The sequence below is a fragment of the Nerophis ophidion genome, linkage group LG19, assembly GCF_033978795.1.
Source record: "Nerophis ophidion isolate RoL-2023_Sa linkage group LG19, RoL_Noph_v1.0, whole genome shotgun sequence".
Classification (NCBI taxonomy): domain Eukaryota; kingdom Metazoa; phylum Chordata; class Actinopteri; order Syngnathiformes; family Syngnathidae; genus Nerophis; species Nerophis ophidion.
This window is the reverse complement of record NC_084629.1, coordinates 7697540-7717868: the sequence shown is the minus strand read 5'-3', so window position 1 is coordinate 7717868 and position 20329 is coordinate 7697540. Positions and strand designations below refer to the sequence as shown.

The window sequence follows — 20329 nt, the reverse complement described above, 5'->3', positions numbered from 1 at the left end:
TCAAACATAAGAGGCATGTGTAGGCTGCAAAATGATGGTGATAGGACGCAAGTAAACAACACCAACATTTTATATGTTCCATTGAAAATATAGAACATTACACTCTGCACTCAAAAATCTTATCAAAATGTTTTAGTACGACTGTAACGACCGGGTCATATCGTGGTGCGGAGTTCGTTCCCCCAGGAATGCAAACGGGCTTCGGACACAGCGTGAAGGTAGGAACAAATTATTTATTTAGAAATAAATCAGGCTTTAACAAAGAAAAATGTGCTCATAGCACTTAAGGCAAAAAACTAAAAGAGCTAGCATGGGAGCTAGAAGATAAAAGAGACTAGCGTGGAAGCTAGCAGGTAGCGAGCAGGAAACAGACGTCGTCACTTGTTGTACGAAAACAAACTAGGAAGCCGGACCGAGTGAGGCCAGGGCAAGGACTAAATAGCCCTCTGATTACTGCCCGAGCAACAGGTGCGCGTCCCGAAAACCAACCAGAGGCAGGTGAATGTAATTTGCCGTCATGGCAACTGAGACAAACAAAATCAAGAGGTGTTGAAAACACAAGTGACTTAGACAACGTAAACAGAATCTGATCCTTGCAGGGGATCATAACAACGACTTTGGTAAGCTATGAAGCCACTCCGCTTGATGAATAGTTGTCGCATTAAAAATAGGAGTATTATTATGGTGTGTGAATAAAGTAATACATATTATCTGGCGTTTTGTTTCACAACATTGTGCAAAAGCAACTTTTCTTACCATCTGGTACCTGCTGATCTGTATTTGGGATCTGCATAAATCCTGAAAAATTGCGTGCCTCCGCCTTTGTAGTCCTTGTCGACGCCGTGGTCGATAAGCTTCTTCTTCGTCTCTATCTTCTTGTTATGTGACATTCATCCTCCTCTGTTGCCATTTATAATAAAAATTAGTATAAAGTTCTTACTCATATCTGTCAGGAAACTCGCCATGAAAGCACTAAAACATACCTGTGTAGTGACCCAAGCAACTGTGGTTATCTGTGGTTTACCATGAATTGATTAACGTGGACACCGACTTAAACAAGTTGAAAAACGTATTCGGGTGTTACCATTTAGTGGTCAATTGTACGGAATATGTACTGTACTGTGCAATCTACTAATAAAAGTATCAATCAGAGAGTTCCGGTCGGACAGTTTTTCACGGGACACATTTCCGGCGGATGTGGAGATGCTGCTCTGTTATTGATTGAAGTAAAGTCTGAATGTCATTAAAACAGTTAGCTCCATCTTTTGAAACTTCTTCCACCCCCGTCCTTGCACGCTACACCGCTGCAAAAAAGACGACGGGGATAAGATGCTGAGAAACGTCAGCCACGTAAATAAGACCGCCCACAAAACGCCGTATCCGTAAGCGACTGTCAGAAAGCGGCTTGAAGATGATCTGTAAAACATCATCTATGCAACATTTTAGACCAAAGTACCACCATTACATGTTATGTAGACCACAAGGAAGTGTTTTACATTTAGACAAAAATATAATGATAATATGACTCCTTTAATGCGCCCTATAATCTGGTGCGCTTTTTATATGAAAAAAAGATAAAAAATAGACGATTCATCTGCAGTGCGCCTTAAAATCCGGTGCACCCTATGGTCAGGAAAATACGGTATTAACATAACTTTCTCTTATGCTACCACAGGTTTATATTTATTATATTTTAACCTTTCTTCTATCACCTCATCCTTGTTCCAAAAGCTCCGATGACGTCAGGACGTGTGTGTTGGGTCAAGTGTTCTATGCCGGGTTTGCAGCTAACCAGTTGGAACGAACCGGTTCGTATTTTTGATTGAGGGTGTCGGAGAAACCTTATTATTGAACTTCCACGCGTGTATTAATTTTATATCAACATTTATGACACCCTTTCTAAAATGCATTACCATACATAATTAATGTGGCAGAAAAAAAAACATCCTCAAATTTAAAAAAGCCCAAACGCCGGTCTGTGCTTGGGGCCCTGAGACAACACTCACCCCCAAACGTTGACGCCTCCGCCGGGGCCCCCAGTATCGGGTGGCCCCGAGGCTTTGGTAGCGTTTGAAGATTTTCCGTCTGTCATCTAAATATGTAAAGTATAAAAAAAAACACTGTTATAATTGTTAATATAAAATGAATATAACTGTGAATGTTACTTGAATCAAATTAAGGATGTCTAGAAGGCTAACTACACCTAGGCAAAATAAGGCCCCTGGGGCCGAATGTGGCCCTTTTCAATCCAGCCCGCCGGACATTCCCAAATACTTTTTTTTTAGATCTTTAAGATGGAAACTGTAGCTGCCTTTATGATGTGCAGTGATGTTTTCAAATGACCGTAAGTCCTGAACTTTACAAAGTATTTAAAGCAGGGGTGTCAAACTCAAATACAGAGTGGGCCAAAATTTTAAACGGAACAAAGACGCGGGCCAAAGTTGAACAAATTAACCTTTTAATAGGGACCCAAACAAGTTTTGCATTAAATATTGAACAAGCAAGGCTTATATAACTTTAGGGACATGCAAAATCCAGTTTCAAATAATAATAATAATAATTAAAAAAATATCAATGGCATATCAAAGAAAATTTTAATAAAAATGTTATGCCTTTTTTTCCATTTGCAATCTTCTGAGGTAAATATAAAAAAAATTCCACAGGCTAATAATACATTTGAAAATAAAATAATAATGAATGAACCAAACATTCAAGCCTTGAAGTAGCAAGAGGAAATGCATGAATAAAACGCAAATTATTGGTCAGTTTGCCGGAAGTTTCCCGGAAGAGTTAGTGCTGCAAGGGGTCCTGGGTATTTGTTCTTTTGTGTTACGGTGCGGATGTTCACCCGAAATGTGTTTGTCATTCTTGTTTGGTGTGGGTTCGCAGTGTGGCGCATATTTGTAACAGTGTTAAAGTTGTTTATACGTTCACCCTCAGTGTGACCTGTATGGCTGTTGACCAGGTATGCCTTGCATTCACTTGTGCGTGTGTGTGTGTGTGTGTGTGTGTGTGTGTGTGTGTGTGTGTGTGTGTGTGTGTGTGTGTGTGTGTGTGTGTAAAATGCACAAATATTATGTGATGCCTTAAATGCACGCCCCCAATATAGTTGTCCAGGTGGAAATCGGTAGAAATTCGGGCGAATGGTTGCCCCTGGAGATTTTTGGGAGGGGCACTGAACTTCGGGAGTCTACCGGGAAAATTAGGAGGGTTGGCAAGTATGAGTATTAGCGGTGAATGCGGTGTTACAGCGGCACCGACGCTGTATAACACCCGCGGGCCAGCTCTAATGCTAAATTGATATTGCCTCAAGGGCCACGTGAAATTACACGGTGGGCCAGATTTGGCCCGCGGCCCAGAGTTTGACACCCATGATTTAAATGGTTGGATTCTGCGCTTTTGAATGATATACTAGTTATTATGGTAAAATAATTAGTTAACTATGCTAATGTACGTCACGTCAGCTCGGACGAGGCACCAAGCAGTGTGGGTGTGGAAGCGTTTCCACAGAGTGTTTCCATAGCGGCCAGCCTGGGTGTCTAGGACAGACGCGGAAGGAGATTTTTACAACCAAGTTCTACAGCTTAGTGATATATCAGATTGTAGGTGTTTTTTTTGTTTTGTTTACCCTTTGTGATCATATTTCGCTGTTAGTTGCATTTTTGTTACGTTTCGCTTGATTGTAAAATGTGTCGATCGTGTGTGACGTTCATATGTTGTCAATATTCAGTGTTTTATCGTTCATAGTGGTCAGGTTTAAACACTGATGACATCTATTAATCAGACAAGAAGCAAAGAACCAAGCAGAGACAGAGTCAAATTTAGCTCATGAGGAGAACGCTGGAGCTGAACACTTTGTCACAGTCTCGCCCTACGCTCTATGGTTCAGCTCCCGCGTCCTTTTTGTTCAGGGTTCCATAGTCAACATCACTGAGGCCGCCTCTAAAAGGAGTGGTCACATATATTATGCACAGCAGGTCCAGGACGCAAAGTACGTGACGGAATGGGCTGGGGGCCTTGTGATTTCGCCTTGTCCCCACTTCGTCTGCGTGTTGTCATCTCATTTTCGTTGAGGTCCTTGAAGTCTCTGTCTCGTCTGTGCACTGTCATCCCATCCCTGCCGAGGTCCCTCAAGTCCTTGGCTGCCAGCGGGCCAAAACAAAGATAACATCTGTGGCTGAGGCTACCTTTCAGACAAGAAGTTTTGTCCTTGCATAGATTAGAAAAAGTCTAACTTCAGCACAATAGCTAGTAACTAAAGTAATGGACTCTAAGCTTACTAAAGTTAGTGTAATAATATATACATCATTATTCTAACAATAGTTAGTATTGTAAATCCCACTTTGTTTTCATGTACATTCTGGAGGTCTTATTCAGTTAAAAAAAAAAAAAAAATCCATTTAGTTTTATAAGGCGGTCTGTCATAACGTTGTCAGCATTCAATCAGAAATTATTGTGAGGTTTTGTAATAGTGTTCCGAAAAATAGTTATACCGGCCCCCAGACACATTTTTTTTCTCTAAATCTGGCCCCCCGAGTCAAAATGATTAACAAATTACATTTTTTTTGAGTTTTGGTATGGTAATGTGATCGTGATCCCAAAATGCCAATCTGGCAGGTAAGATGAGTCTTGAATTGCAAATACCTATCCATCCATTTCCTACCGCTTGTTCTTTTAGGGGTCACCAGGGGTGCTGGGGCCCATTTTAGCTGCATTTGGGCGGAAGGCGGGGTACACCCTGGACAAGTCGCCAGCTGATGGCAGGGCTAACACAGATAGACATTCACACTCACATTCACATACTATGGCCGATTTAGTGTTGCCAATCAACCAATCCCCAGGTCTTGGGAGGCGGTCTTGGATGAACACGTGAAGCCCTACGCATAACTTAGCTTAACGAAGACGAGAATGTAGAGGGTAGCAAGAAACTAGGAAGAAAAGAACAGTCGCATAAAGCGAACAATGAACCCGTAAGGACTGGCGGGGTGGGACTGGTATAAGATGGTTTGGATTGGTAGCCAGTGTCGGCCCAATTAACCAAACAGAGGCTGGTGTGAAAGTTCAGCAATCCTAGCAACGGGGACGTAAACAGGGAGGATAGTATTGCTGGCAATATAAACAAACACTAAACTTAGAACAGCTGTAACAGAAACAAAACAAGAACTGCTTGCAGAGACAGGTCGTGACACAAAATGATTTGTTCAATCTAGCAGCGAACTTAACTTTGAACACTCCACTCATCACATACGTCATAATGTCATCAAAGGAACAATAATTTCATGTCAAGTAATGATATGTCGAAAGGCATTAATAAATCAACTGATAACAGTAGTTCAGCCGGTGTTACGTGTGTCGCACCTTGCTGCAAGGTATGTTCCCCCGGGATGCAGACGGACCACTCTGAACAGGACGTGCAGGTAGGAACATGATTTATTTTTCGAAATCTAACGAGTACCAAAAACCGAAAACGAGCCAGAGGAAAAATGTGCCGATCGCACTGGACGCTAAGGCTAACACTTACCATAGACTACAGACTGGTTGAATGTAGCAAACAAAGAAGCCAGCCCGATCACTCCGGACAGGACTTGCAGGTAGGATCATGGTTTATTCTTGAAAAAAAAAAAAAGCAGAAGGAAAACGTGGGAAGCCAAGGTTACTTCTTAAGACAGGAAGCACAAACTCGGAGACAAAAACTACGAACGTAACTGTTGCATGAAGCAAACAAAGAAGCCAGCCCAATCACTCCGGACAGGACTTGGAGGTAGGATCATGGTTTATTCTTGAAAAAAAAAACAAGCAGAAGGAAAACGTGGGAAGCAAAGGTTACTTCTCGAGACTGGAATCACAAACTCGGAGACAAGAACTACAAACTGTTGCATGAAGCAAACAAAGAAGCCAGGACGAGTGTGGCGAAAGAGGTGAATAAATAGCTCTCTGATCTACTGCGGGTGGGTGTGCCGACCACTAACCAAAGGCAGGTGAACCAAATTAATCCCCATAGAAACCAAAACAAAACCAGAGGTGCACAAAACAGGAACTAAGGGAGTCCAAAAACTTCAATCAGTAACGGAGCAACACCTCCTCATCCGTGGCTTGTGAAAACACGTCCGACCGGAACTCTCTAATAAATAAAGTTCCGTGGCTGAATGACGTAAACTAAATACACCGGTAGTTTTTAGCGCTTTTATAGCGAGATATAAGTTAGAAAGTTACGCTGCTTTATATTAGAAATGGCAACAGCAGAGGGTAAATGCCCCATAACAAGAAGAAGCTTATCGACTTATCGACACGGACTACGGTGGCGGGGCTGCACAAATGATCAGGACTTATGCAGATCTCAAATACACATCAGCAGGCACCAGAAGGTAAGAAAGGTTGGTTTTGCATAATGTTGTGGAACAAAACGCCAGATAATATGTCTACTAAAGGGTGCTATTTTGCGGTCCTTGTACATGTTTTGTTATGTTCTGTTAGTTGTGGGCTCCCTTAATTCCTGTTTGTGCACCTTTGGGTTTGTTTTTGTTTCCATGGGGATTAATTGGGTTCACCTGCCTCTGGTTCGTGGTCGGCATGCTCAGCTAATCAGAGAGCTACATATTCACCTTGCTCGCCACGCTCAGTCTGGCTTCATTGCTTGCTACACGGAACCAGTTACCTTAGTAGTTCTTGTCTCCTAGTCTGTGCTTCCTGTGCTAAGTGGTAGCCTTAGCTTCCCGTGCGATCTGCATACTTTTCCTTCTCCTTGTTTTGTGTTTTTGGTAAGTGTTTTATATTGAAGCTTAAATCAGGTTCTTACCTGCATGCCTTGTCCGGAGTGGTCCGTCTGCATCCCGGGGGAAGGAACCCCGCAGTAAGCTGCGACCACCCTGCCTCGACAATACACTCACCATAGTAACACTTGTATCTTGGACTACGGTAGGCACTGGCTTCAAAGTCGGTATAGCTCGGTTGGTAGAGTGGCCGTGCCAGCAACCTGAGGGTTGCAGGTTCGATTCCCGCTTCCACCATCCTAGTCACTGCTGTTGTGTCCTTGGGCAAGACGCTTTACCCCCCTGCTCCCAGTGACACCCACACTGGTTTGAATGTAACTTAGATATTGGGTGTCACTATGTAAAGTGATTTGAGTCACTAGAGAAAAGCGCTATATAAAAATATAATTCACTTCACTAAAACATGTTGACGGATTTTTGAGTGCTGTGTGTAATTTTCTTTCTTTTCAAAGGAAAATTTAAAGTTTTGATGTTTACTTGCGTCATATAGCAGTCTATAGTATCTCTTATGTATGCCTGCCATCTACCGGTCACACTTATCGTTACACCATGTAGCAAATAGAATTGCTTCGAGGTCGGTAAGCACAACCAGAGTTATTCCCTACATTAGGCGCACTGTCGATTTTTGAGAAAATGCAAGGATTTTAAGTGCGCCTTATAGTCCGAAAAATACGGTAACTTCACTTTTTAAAGGCCGTTTGTTGTTGCTAGGCAAAATATGTGGGGCACAATTATTTGTGACGTTGGACAAGAAAAAAGACATCAGAGAAATCACTCAAGAAAAACCCCTCAAAATATGTGATTATGAAATGAAAAAAAAACAAAAAACTATATTAATATTAAATCATGTTAAAACATACAATGGTGGTATATGTGAAATAAATACACAGAATACAAATACATGGATGCAAAATATATTAATATAAATCAAATACAATTGTAGTTGATAATAAGTATTACATCTACATCAAAACAACTGAAAAAATATTTTTCCAAGGACATACACCTATTTCAAAGCCTTTAAATGATTAAAATAGATGTGATTTGGCTGACATCCATAGAAATGAAGAAACATTAGCTACTGAAGCAGGCATTTCTATCAAAGCACATTTTTTCTGACACTCGCCCGTGCTTATTAGATAGATAGATAGATAGATAGTACTTTATTTATTCCGTCAGGAGAGTTCCTTCAGGAAAATTACAATTTTCAGCACAATCCCATTCAAGATCAGACAAACATTACAGGGAGACAGAACAGGATCGCTGACGGGTCTGCGATGAGATACAGGGGGAATGGGAGAAAAAAATAGAAGATTAAAATAAAATTAAAAAAATCGGTCTTAGCCTGCAGGGAGCCAGAACAGGATCGCTGACGGGTCTGCGATGAGATACAGGGGGGAATGGGAGAAAAAAATAGAAGATTAAAATAAAATTAAAAAAATCGGTCTTAGCCTGCAGGGAGACAGAACAGGATCGCTGACGGGTCTGCGATGAGATACAGGGGGAATGGGAGAAAAAAATAGAAGATTAAAATAAAATTAAAAAAATCGGTCTTAGCCTGGGCCCCGGAGAGAGGGTGCAGACTGAGGCCAAGGGAAAAAAAACAACTCATAGCCACATGTGTGTAAGAGGGAAACATCAAACATCAAAAAAGACATTAAAGCAGCTGATGCAACCAGACACTTCTACATACAGCCATGAACAAAAAGTAAAAGAAACATATCCACTGTGGTGGCCTCTGCGGTGTTCCACGCCATCGTCTGCTGGGGTGGAGGGAGCATGGCCAGAGACAGGAGCAGACCCAACAAAGCAACCAAGACAGCCGACTCCACTATCGGCCAGTGTCCAGTCCGCATGGATGAGCGAGGATACGTCCAAGGTGACTGAGGTGTCCGACACCTGCTCACCCAGTCAAGACACCGCGAAGCCTCTCCGTCCCAGCGCTCAGTGCTAGTTCCGCAGCCCTGTCCCCTCATCCGCATCTCCTCCAGTACATCCAAACCGACTCTGGTGTAGCAGAGACCCAGCAGCTGGTCTCCATGGCCAAAAGGCTCCCGGGAGGCAGATCCAGAAGTCCACAAAAAACACCGCGAAGCCTCTCCGTCCCAGCGCTCAGTGCTAGTTCCGCAGCCCTGTCCCCTCATCCGCATCTCTTCCAGTACATCCAAACAGACTCCGGTGTAGCAGAGACCGAGCAGCTGATCTCCATGGCCAAAAAGCTCCCGTTGTGTCCTTGGGCAAGACACTTTACCCACCTGCTCCCAGTGCCACCCACACTGGTTTAAATGTAACTTAGATATTGGGTGTCACTATGTAAAGCGCTTTGAGTCACTTGAGAAAAGCGCTATATAAATGTAATTCACTTCACTTCCATGGCCAAAAGGCTCCCGGGAGGCAGATCCAGAAGTCCACAAAAAAAACACCACAGAGGTCACGAAAGTGCCACCCCTTGTCACACAGTCCCAAAGGGTCCCGGACCAAAATGCAAAAAAATATAATAGCACATGAAAACAAGAGGGAAACACAAAAGGTTGATGCAAGAGCACATAGCTCCTGCCTACAGCAGCCACTACAGCAGCGCCATCTTGGAAATAGATCTTAGAAATTAATTCAAGTATTTTTTACTGAATAAAAGCCAGTTGCCAATAGCCGTTTGGGTCCAATGCTGCAGCGGCGAGAGGACAGCGATGAATAGAACTGCAGTTTTTCAAATTTAATAGGTGGGCTGTTAACAGGTGACAATCAAAGGCCTTTACACGGTCACCTCCACAGTGACCAACGTTACCTCTGACCCTGACCACGTCCACCTCGTTCAACACTAATTTCATCGCTTGTTTTGTTCCGCGTAACATGTGTTTGTCAACTTACGGTGAAGTTCCACGCATGTGTTTTAAACGATATACAGTGGGGGTTTTTGTTCTGGAAAAAGTGAACCTTTTATTTTGAAAGAATTTCTGCCCACACTTTATGTAGACTGGAAACAGCTCGGTCAGGGTTGACTCAACTTTTTGACTTGCAGTGGCTTGAAACAATTTGGCCGGGGGCTGGGCTTGTATGCATATATATATATATATATATATATATATATATATATATATATATATATATATATATATATATATATATATAATACAGTCCCCTGAAGAGCAGGGAAACCTGCGATACAGGCCTGTAGGGATGAAATATCTATGTGTTTTTCCTTCCCTAACGTATATATATATATATATATATATATATATATATATATATATATATATATATATAAATATATATATATATATATATATATATATATATATAAGCCCTAATATATATATATGTATGTCTTGATTGGATTATCCAGAGAATAGTGCTCGATACCGTGGTAGAGCGCAATATGTAGGTGTGGGAAAAAATCACAAGACTACTTCATCTCTACGGATCTGTTTCATGAGGGGTTCCCTCAATCATCAGGAGATTTTAATGGAAGCATTCACATACAATGGTTTATATAGAGCACAGAGTGGGTGGGTACAGGCAGGCGTAGGGTGTGGTGATTGGCTCATGTGTTACCTAGGAGGTGTTTCCGTCTATGGCGGCATGTTGAAATGATTTCACTGCGCTTGTTGAGAGATGATAGATCTGGATGATATATAATAAACAGTTTCTCTTTTAAGCATAGGTTGCATCTTTTATTACCACTGTTGTAAGGTGTGCTGGATGCAAGAATTTGCCATGTTGTAATCACAACGCCTCCTTTAGAAACCAGACTTTGCGGAATTCTACAGAACTCAGCAAACACATTTGGAACCTCAAAGACAATAATGTTGAATATTCAATAACATGGCAAATTCTTGCATCCAGCACACCTTACAACAGTGGTAATAAAAGATGCAACCTATGCTTAAAAGAGAAACTGTTTATTATATATCACCCAGATCTATCATCCCTCAACAAGCGCGGTGAAATCATTTCAACATGCCGCCACAGGCGGAAACACCTCCTAGGTAACACATGAGCCAATCACCACACCCTACGCCTGCTTGTACCCACCCACTCTGTGCTCTATATAAGCCATTGTATGTGAATGCTTCCATTAAAATCTCCTGATGATTGAGGGAACCCCTCATGAAACAGATCTGTAGAGATGAAGTAGTCTTGTGATTTTTTCCCACACCTACATATATATACATATATATATATATATAAGGGCTGCAAAATCTTTGGGTGTCCCACAATTCGGTACAATATCGATTCTTGGGGTCACAATTCGATAATATATTGATTTTCTTTGATTCAACGCGACTCTCGATTCAAAAACGATATTTTTCCGATTCAAAACGATTCTGTGTTCATTCAATAGATAGGATTTCAGCAGGATTTACCCCAGTCTGCTGACATGTTAGCAGAGTAGTAGATTTAAAAAAAAAAAAAAAGCTTTTATAATTGTAAAGGACAATGTTTTATCAACTGATTGCAATAATGTAAATTTGTTTTAACTATTAAACGAACCAAAAATATGACTTATTTTATCTTTGTGAAAACATTGGACACAGTGTGTTGTCAAGCTTATGAGATGCCATGCAAGTGTAAGCCACTGTCACACTATTGTTCTTTTTTATTATTTTTATAAATGTCTAATGATAATGTCAATGAGGGATTTTTAATCACTTCTATGCTGAAATTATAATTAATATTGATACTGTTGTTGATAATATTCATTTTTGTTTCACTACTTTTGGTTTGTTCTGTGTCGTGTTTTTGTCTTCTCAATCGCTCTGTTTATTGCAGTTCTGAGTGTTGCTGGGTCAGGTTTGGTTTTGGAATTGGATTGCATTGTTATGGTATTGCTGTGTAGTGGTTTGTTGGATTGATTAAAAAAAACAAAAAACATAATCGATTCTGAATCGCACAACGTATTCGATTCGATTCGTATTCAAATCTATTTTTTCCCACACCCCTAATATATATATATATATATATATATATATATATATATATATATATATATATATATATATATATATATATATATATATATACATATATATATATATATATATATATATATATATATATATATATATATATATATATATATATATACACATATATATGACCCCAAAAGGGACAAGCGGTAGAAAATGGATGGATATATATATATATATATATATATATATATATATATACACACACATATATATATATATATATATATATATATATATATATATATATATATATATATATATATATATATGTGTGTATATATGTCACACCTGGGTGAAGTTTTGTCTGGGTTTCGTCTGGTGTCATGTTGTCTTTTCATTTCCTGTTTTATTTTGAAAGGTTAACGCTCCCTCTCGTTTCAGATCACTTGCCCTTCCTCCTGTTTCACTGGTCTGATGTCTCTCCTGATTGCCTGATTGTGCCCACCTGTGTCACACTCCCTCATGTGTATAAATGTCTCGTCCTCCTCTTGTCCTGTGCCAGAGTGTCTTGTTACCTCGTGTGCGTACCTCCAGCGGTTTCGTGTACCTTATTTTCTGGATCCACGGAAGTATTTTGATTTGTAAGTTTTTTCAGGTAAGAATATCTTCCTAGTATCACCTCTGTTGGAGTGGCTTTTGTTATACTTAGTAGTTTTTTGTTCAGAGCCCACTTTTCCCTCTGTTGATGGAAAGTTTTGAGTTATTGATATTTTTGTTAGTTTAGAGCTCAGGTCAGTTGTGTTTTTTATATTTTTTTATAGTTCTGTTTCTCCCATTTTGGACCCCTTCCCTTGTTCAAATAAATATACAGTGGGGCAAAAAAGTATTTAGTCAGCCAGCGATTGTGCAAGTTCTCCCACTTAAAATGATGACAGAGGTCTGTAATTTTCATCATAGGTACACTTCAACTGTGAGAGACAGAATGTGGAAAAAAATCCAGGAATTCACATTGTAGGAATTTTAAAGAATTTATTTGTAAATTATGGTGGAAAATAAGTATTTGGTCAACCATTCAAAGCTCTCACTGATGGAAGGAGGTTTTGGCTCAAAATCTCACGATACACGGCCCCATTCATTCTTTCCTTAACACGGATCAATCGTCCTGTCCCCCTTAGCAGAAAAACAGCCCCAAAGCATGATGTTTCCACCCCCATGCTTCACAGTAGGTGTGGTGTTCTTGGGATGCAACTCAGTATTCTTCTTCCTCCAAACACGATGAGTTGAGTTTGTACCAAAAAGTTCTGTTTTGGTTTCATCTGACCACATGACATTCTGCCAATCCTCTGCTGTATCATCCATGTATCCATTTTGGTATAAACTCAACTCATTGTGTTTAGAGGACGAAGAATACTGAATTGCATCCCAAGAACACCACACCTACTGTAAAGCATGGGGGTGGAAATATCATGCTTTGGGGCTGTTTTTCTGCTAAGGGGACAGGACGATTGATCCGTGTTAAGGAAAGAATGAATGGGGCCATGTATCGTGAGATTTTGAGCCAAAACCTCCCATCAGTGAGAGCTTTGAATGGTTGACCAAATACTTATTTTCCACCATAATGTACAAATTCTTAAAAATTCCCACAATGTGAATTCCTGGGTTATTTTTTCACATTCTGTCTCTCACAGTTGAAGTGTACCTATGATGAAAATTACAGACTTCTGTCATCATTTTAAGTTAAAGAACTTGCACAATCAGTGGCTGACTACATACTTTTCTGCCCCAGTGTATTGTCTTAAAATCCTGCATCTGTGTTCTGACTGTGAGGTTTTGACTTGTCCAGGGTGTACTCCGCCTTCCGCTGGATTGTAGCTGAGATAGGCACCAGCAACCCCAAAGGGAATAAGTGGTAGACAATGGAATGATGGATGGATCTGTGTTCAGAGTCCTGTTCTGGCCGTGACAGTATGTCATACTCGTCTTTTCTGTCATGAAGTGGGGGTCGCAGCTTGCTGCGTGGTCGTTCTCCCAGGAAGGCAGAGGGACTACACGGGACATGGCGTTCAGGTAAAAACATGATTTAATTGGGTGTCCATGCTCTGTTCTTGCCACAGTAAGTCATATTCGTTTTTTCATGCCAAAGTTCATGCTGTTCTTCTCAAGTCATTGTAAGTGTTTACGTTATGTTCAAAGTTTCAATGTTAGTTTGGTTTCCTTAGCAAAGTTGTGCCTCCGCAGTGAGCGCTTTTTGTTTATACCTTTTTTTTAGTCTCAATTAAATCATGTTTTTACCTGAACGCAATGTCCCGAGTAGTCTGTCTGCCTGCCTTCCTGGGAGTTGTGTGTGTGTGTGTCTAAAAGGGACAGGCGGTAGAAAATGGATGTGATCTATGACCCCTAAAGGGACAAGTGGTAGATAATGGATCTGTATCTAATATGACCCCAAAAGGGACAAGCGGTAGAAAATGGATGTGATCTATGACCCCTAAAGGGACAAGTGGTAGATAATGGATCTGTATCTATATATGACCCCAAAAGGGACAAGCCGTAGAAAATGGATTATCTATATATGAACCCAAAAGGGACAAGCAGTAGAAATGGATGTGTATCTATGTATGACCCCAAAAGGGACAAGCTGTAGAAAATGGATGTATATCTATATCTGAACCCAAAAGGGACAAGCGGTAGAAATGGATGTGTATCTATGTATGACCCCAAAAGGGACAAGCGGTAAATACTGAATGGATGGGTGTATGTATGTATATATGTATGTGTGTGTGTATACATATATATATATATGTATGTATGTGTGTGTGTGTATACATATATATACATATATATATGTATGTATGTATATGTGTGTGTGTATACATATATATATATGTGTGTATATATATATGTGTGTATGTATGTATGTATATATATGTATGTATGTATATATATATAACGACAAATTATTAACCGCAACATTTAAGTGTTAAAAAAAACAAAAAAACATGATTTGTACATTTCCTGAATGTGCTAGTTCTATTTTTAAACAAAGAAATCTGAAGTTGTCTATATTTTTAAGTTATCGTGCCGTGATTTTACCGGTCCGGAGTCCACTTCGGAGTACATTTTTCTCCCATGTGGCCCCTGTAAGTAAAAAACATTTTTTATTTTTTTATCTTGATTGAAAATTAACACCAATGAGTTGACTGAACATCAAACCATCCATCCATGTTATACCGCTTTTCCCTTTTGATGAACATTATAACATAATTTATACAGAAAGTATAATAACGACAAAGGTAGAATATTAACTGCAACACTTAAGTTTAAAAAAAAATAAATAAACTTGATTTGTACATTTTCAGAATATTCTCGTTCTATTTCAAACAAAGAAAACGATCTGAAGCTGTCTTTATTTTTAAGTTATCATGCCATGACTTTAGCAGTCCGGCCCACTTGGGAGTAGATGTTTCCCCCATGTGGCCGCTGTAAGTAAAACAAATGATTATGTAGATTATGCTATATATGTAAAAAAAATAAAAATAAACCACATGTTAGTACATCTGTACAGCCATGTAGTTTGCTTTTGATTTAATTTTTTTTACAGTGCAAAATATTGCTCATTTGTAGTAGTCTCTCTTGAACTGTTTGGAAAAAAATAACTCAAAACTTGTTGAAGAATAAACAAGTGATTTAATTATAAATAAAGATTTCAACACAGAAGTAATCATCAACTTAAAGTCCCCTCTGGGGATTGTAATAGAGATCCATCTGGATTCATGAACTTAATTCTTAACATTTTATTTACAAAAAAGGACATTTTTAACATCAATATTTATGGAACATGTCCACAAAAATTATAGTTGTCAACACTGAATGTTGCATTTTTTTTCACAGTTTTTGAACTTACATTCATATTTTGTTGAAGTATTCTAAAAAAATATTTATAAAGGATTTTTGAATTGTTATTTTTAGAATATTTTGAATATCTCACGTACCCCTTGGCATACCTTCAAGTACCCCCAGGATTACGTGTACCCCCATTTGAGAACCAATGTACTAGATTATGCTATATAAGTAAAAAAAAAATAAAAAACAATGTTAGAACATCAGTACGTCCCGTACTTTAGATTTTTTTTTAATCTTTAACACCAATGAGTTGACTGAACATCATCACATAATTTATTCAGAAAATATAAATAACGACAAATAAAGGTAGAATACTATACATTGCAACATGTAAAGTGTAAAAAAAAAAAATTATGATTTGTGCATTTTCAAAATGTGCTTGTTGTATATTTTTAAACAAACAAAACAATCTGAAATTATCTTTATTTTTAAGTTATCGTGCCGTGATTTTACTATTCTGAGGCCCACTTGGGAGTAGATTTTTCTCCCATGTGGCCCCCGTGAATAAAAAAAACAAACATTATACTAGATTATGCTGTATTTGCTAAATAAAAACACACAGGATGTTAGTACATCCTCTAATTATATTTTGATTTCATTTTTATCTTGAACACCAATGAGTTGACTGAACACTATCACATTTATTCGGAAAATATAAATAACGACAAAAAAAGGTAGAATACTATTAATTGCAACATGTAAAGTTAAAAAAAAAAACAGTATTTGTACATTTTCAGAATGTGCTCGTTCTATTTTTAAACAAACAAAACAATCTAAAATTGTCTTTATTTTTAAGTTATCGTGCCGTAATTTTACTAGTCCGGGGCCCACTTGGGAGTACATTTTTCTCCCATGTGGCCCCCGTAAGTAAAAAAAAAAAAAAATTATCCTAGATTATGCTATATATAAAACAAAAAAAACACACAGGATGTTAATACATCAGTACATCCTGTAATTATATTTCGATTTTATTTTTCATCTTGAACACCACTGAGTTGACTGAATATTATCAGAAAATATAAATAACGACAAATAAAGGTAGAAAACTATAAATTGCAACATGTAGGTGTAAAAAAACAAAACATTATGACTTGTACATTTTCAGAATGTGCTCGTTCTATTTTTAAACAAACAACAACCTGAAATTGTCTTTATTTTTAAGTTATCATGCCGTGATTTTACCAGTCCGGGGCCCACTTGGAGTAAATTTTTCTCCCATGTGGCTCCCGTAAGTAAAGAAAACGTTATACTAGATTATGCTATACATAAAACAAAACAAAAACACAGGATGTTAGTACATCAGTACATCCTGTTATTATATTTTGATTTTATTTTTTATCTTGAACACCAATGAGTTGACTGAACATGATCACATTATTTATTCAGAAAATATAAATAACGACAAAGGTAGAATAGTATAAACTGCAACATGTAAGTGTAAAAAACCAAAAACATTATGATTTGTACATTTTCAGAATGTGCTCGTTGTATTTTTAAACAAACAGATATATTTCAAATTGTCTTTATTTCTAAGTTATCGTGCCGAGATTTTACTAGTCCGGGGCCCACTTGGGAGTACATTTTTCCCCCATGTGGCCCCCGTAAGTAAAAAAAACAAACATTATACTAGATTATGTTATATATGTTAAAAAAAAAAACACAAGATTTTAGTACATCAGTACATCCTGTAATTATATTTAGATTTTATTTTTTATCTTGAACACCAATGATTTGACTGAACAATACCACATAATGTATTAAGAAAATATAAATAAAGGTTGAATACTATAAATTGCAACATGTTAGTGTAAAAAAAACATGATTTGTACATTTTCAGAATGTGCTCGTTCTATTTTTAAACAAACACAATCTAAAATTGTCTATTTTTAAGTTATCGTGCCATGATTTTACTAGTCCGGGGCCCACTTGGGAGTACATTTTTCTCCTATGTGGTCCCCGTAAGTAAAAAAAAAAAAAAAAGAAAATTATACTAGATTATGCTATGTATACAAAAAAAAACACAGGATGTTAGTACATCAGTACATCCTGTAATTATATTGATTTTTTTTTTAATCTTGAACACCAATGATTTGACTGATGAACATTATCACATTTATTCTGAAAATATAAATAACGACAAAGGTATAATACTATAAATTGCAATATGTAAGTGTAAAAAATCAAAAACATGATTTATACATTTTCAGAATGTGCTTGTTCTATTTTCAAACGAACCAAAACATTCTGAAAATGTCTTTATTTTTAAATTATCGTGCCATGATTTTACTAGTCTGGGGCCCAGTTGGGAGTACATTTTTCTCCCATGTGGCTCCCGTAAGTAAAAAAAAAAAATATATATATATATATACTAGATGCTATATATGTTAAAAAAACAAACACACAGGAGTTAGTACATCAGTGCATCCTGTAATTAGATTTTATTTTTTATCTTGAACACCAATGAGTTGACTGAACATTATCACATAATTTATTCAGAAAATATAAATAATGACAAAGATAGAATACTATAAACTGCAACATGTAAGTGTAAAAAAACAACAAACATTATGATTTGTACGTTTTCAGAATGTGCTCGTTGTATTTTTAAACAAACAATCTAAAATTGTCTTTATTTTTAAGTTATCTTGCCGTGATTTTTTTAGTCCGGGGCCCACTTGGGAGTAGATTTTTCTCCATGTGGCCCCCGTTTGTAAAAAAAAAAAAAAAAAAAAACATACTAGATTATGCTATACATAAAAAAAAAAAAAAAACACAGGATGTTAGTACATCAGTACATCCTGTTATTATATTTTGATTTTATTTTTTTTATCTTGAACATCAATAATTTGGCTGAACATTATCACATTTATTCAGAAATTATAAATAACGACAAATAAAGGTAGAATACTATAAATTGCAACATGTAAAGTGTAAAAAAACATTATTATTTGTACATTTTCAGAACGTGCTCGTTCTATTTTTAAACAAACAAAACAATCTGAAATTGTCTATATTTTTAAGTTATCGTGCCGTGATTTTACTAGTCCGGGGCCCACTTGGGAGTAGATTTTTCTCCCAAGTGGCTCCCGTAAGTAAAAAAAAACAAAAAACATTATACTAGATTATCCTATATATGTTTGAAAAAAAAAAAACACACACAGGATGTTAGTAAATCCTGTAATTATATTTTGATTTTATTTTTTCTCTTGAACACCAATGAGTTGACTGAACATTATCACAATTTATTCAGAAAATATAAATAACGACAAAGGTAGAATACTATAAATTGCAACATGTGAGTGTAAAAAAACATTACGATTTGTACATTTTCAGAATGTGCTCGTTCTATTTTTAAACAAACAATACAATCTGAAATTGTCTATTTTATCGTGCCGTGATTTTACTAGTCTGGGTCCCACTTTGGAGTACATTTTTCTCCCATGTGGCTCCTGTAAGTAAAAAAAAAAAAAAAAAAAAACCATTATACTAGATTATGCTATATATGTAAAAAAAAAAAAAAAACACACACACAGGATGTTAGTACATCGGTACATCCTGTAATTATATTTTGATTTTATTTTTTATCTTGAACACCAATGATTTGACTGAACATTATCACATCATTTATTCAGAAAATATAATGAACAACAAAGGTAGAATACTATAAATTGCAACATGTAAGTGTAAAAAAACAACATGATTTGTACATTTTCAGAAAGTGCTCGTTGTATTTTTAAACAAAAAAAACAATCTAAAATTGTCTTTATTTTTAAGTTCTCTTGCCGTGATTTTTTTAGTCCGGGGCCCACTTGGGAGTAGATTTTTCTCCCAAGTGGCTCCCGTAAGTAAAAAAAACAAACATTATACTAGATTATCCTATATATGTTTAAAAAAAAAAAAAACACACACAGGATGTTGGTACATCGTGTAATTATATTTTGATTGTATTTTTTATCTTGAACACCAATGAGTTGACTGAACATTATCACATAATTTATTCAGAAAATATAAATAACGACAATGGTAGAATACTATAAGTTGCGCGATGTAAGTGTAAAAAAACATTACGATTTGTACATTTTCAGAATGTGCTCGCTCTATTTTTAAACAAACTATACAATCTGAAATTGTCTTTATTTTTAATTTATCGTGCCGTGATTTTACTAGTCTGGGTCCCACTTGGGAGTAGTTTTTTCTCCCATGTGGCTCCCGTAAGTAAAAAAACAAACATTATACTAGATTATGCTGTGTATATGTGTATGTGTGTATATATATGTGTATATATATATATATATATATATATATATATATACAAACACAGGATGCTTGTACATCTTTACATACTGTAATTATATTTTGATTTTATTTTTTATCTTGAACACCAATGAGTTGACTGAACAATGTCATTATTTATATTTTCTGAATAAATTATGTGATAAAGGGAGAGTACTATTGCAACATGTAAGTGTAAAAAAACAAAAACATTATGATTTGTACATTTTCAGAATGTGCTCGTTGTATTTTCAAACAAAACAACCTGAAATTGTCTTTATTTTAAGTTATCGTGCCGTGATTTTACCAGCCCGGGGCCCACTTGGGAGTAGATTTTTCTCCCATGTGGCCCCCGTAAGTAAGAAAAAAAACATGATACTAGATTATGCTATATATGTTAAAAAAAACACACATAGGATGTTAGTACATCCTCTAATTATATTTTGATTTCATTTTTTTATCAAGAACACCAATGAG

General features: G+C 37.1%; 2 protein-coding genes across 2 annotated transcripts in view; one reads left to right on the top strand and one right to left on the bottom strand.

The window, feature by feature from the left end:
* Positions 1–20329, bottom strand: part of si:ch211-199f5.1 (protocadherin-8) — a 151301-nt gene that overhangs the window by 16189 nt on the left and 114783 nt on the right. The gene's annotated exons all lie outside the window — the stretch shown is intronic.
* pcdh8 (protocadherin 8) overlaps positions 12245–20329 on the top strand; it is a 274908-nt gene continuing 266823 nt past the window's right edge. The window contains exon 1 of the mRNA XM_061878827.1: positions 12245–12335. The gene's annotated coding sequence lies outside the window, so the exon portion shown is untranslated. The remainder of the gene's footprint in view (positions 12336–20329) is intronic.